Genomic DNA, 1,624 nt, shown 5'->3' with positions numbered 1-1,624 from the left:
TCAAACCTTAGCACCACCTCTAAAGCTACAGAGAAACCCTGTCTCGAGAAACAAAAAACAAAAAACCTTAGCACCAGTGCTCCACCCGCTCAGGAGGGGTCTTTTAGTCATGTGACCTGTAACTCAGTAACTCAATGTAACTAGTCAATGTAACTAAATTGCTCTGTGGGCTACAATTGCCTTGTTCATCAAATTGGCCTAAAACTAGTCTCTATCTAGAGGTTGAGGCAAAGATAAAATGAAGTTGTGCGTGTTGGCAGCCTGACCAGTGCAATTCACAGACTGTCAGTGGGAATGTTTTCTCTGTGTTTTCTGAGTTCCCTATAATTATAGTTTTCTTGAAAATTCTAAAACTAATAAGTACAATTTTTTTATTACATTTTCAAAGGGGTCATGCTCTATTCCCTGGAGATCTCAAGCCTGTTCCTGGGAATGTTGTGGAAATCTTTCTTCCAAGCCGGCTGTGGTTAATCTCAGCTGGACAGCATGATCTTCGACCAGGGCTAAATGTTTGTGTCCTGAGGAGCCCTGGGAATTTTGTTTACAGAGGACATTCTGTCCCGGGGTCCTGACTTCTCCATCCCCCAGCAGCTGCTGTCTGGACTGAGCACCCCAGAGAGGCTGCCTCCACCCACCCCAAGTTCTGGTGTCAGCATCATCAGTGGCCTGGGGCATGACAGTCCTGTTCCCTTGGGTACAGCTTCTAATTTCTTTTCTTCTTTTCTCTGCTCCTCCCCTCCCTTTTCCTTTCTTTTAAAAACATTTTAGGTTGCCGGGCGGTGGTGGCGCACGCCTTTAATCCCAGCACTTGGGAGGCAGAGGCAGGCGGATCCCTGTGAGTTCGAGACCAGCCTGGTCTACAGAGCAAGTTCCAGGACAGGCTCCAAAGCCACAGGGAAACCCTGTCTCGAAAAACCAAAAAAAAAAAAAAAAAAAATTTAGGTTTATTTATGTGTGAATGTTCTGTGCACCATGTCTATGCCTAGTATCGGTGAAAGCCAAAAGAGGGTGTCAGATCCCTAAACCGGAGTTACAGGCAGTTGTGAGTCGCTGTGTGGGTGCTGGGAACCAAATCCAAGTTCTTTGCAAGACCAGCAAATTCTCTTAACCACCACCTCCACACTCCTCTCCTTTCCTTTTTTTCAGTATTGGGCATTGAACTTAGGTCTTGTGTGTGCTAGGCAAATGCCCTTCCACTAAGTTACAAAGCCAGCTTTCTTTTTCTTTTTTCTTAAAGATTTATTTTTGTCCTGGGTCTTTCAGCACCTCAAGCACAGCACAGCTGCTCAGCTGTGTCTGTGACATCAGGGCCAAGAGCAAGTGTCTATTTCTACGTTCAGCGTTCAGAAGCCAGTGAGCGTTAAGGATGTTTATAGCCTGACATATTGCAGAGCTATGATGAGATGGCTCTGGGGTTTGGCTTTGATGCTCTTGGTCAGACCCCGGTGTCAGAGATTTCAAGGGCTCAGCAAAGGGTCACTTGGTCAGCATTTTAGCAAGATACAACTTTGTTGAGGGTGTGTGGAAACTGAGTTTTCTGGGGGTCCTTCAGAAGGGTCAGGAAAACACAAGGAGCTATCTATCCATCCCTTTCCATTTTTCCAGATCCAGAAGCTGGGAAAAA

General features: G+C 45.9%; 1 non-coding gene across 1 annotated transcript; it reads left to right on the top strand.

The window, feature by feature from the left end:
* Positions 1-1,244: 1,244 nt before the first annotated feature.
* On the top strand, positions 1,245-1,386 carry LOC113456386. The gene has a single exon (XR_003377208.1). It is a non-coding gene; the product is annotated as a small nucleolar RNA SNORA43 (small nucleolar RNA).
* The last annotated feature ends 238 nt before the right edge of the window (positions 1,387-1,624 follow it).

The sequence above is a fragment of the Microtus ochrogaster genome, chromosome 7 (genome assembly GCF_000317375.1).
Source record: "Microtus ochrogaster isolate Prairie Vole_2 chromosome 7, MicOch1.0, whole genome shotgun sequence".
NCBI classification, from domain to species: Eukaryota; Metazoa; Chordata; class Mammalia; order Rodentia; family Cricetidae; genus Microtus; species Microtus ochrogaster.
This window is presented reverse-complemented; position numbering and strand designations above follow the sequence as displayed.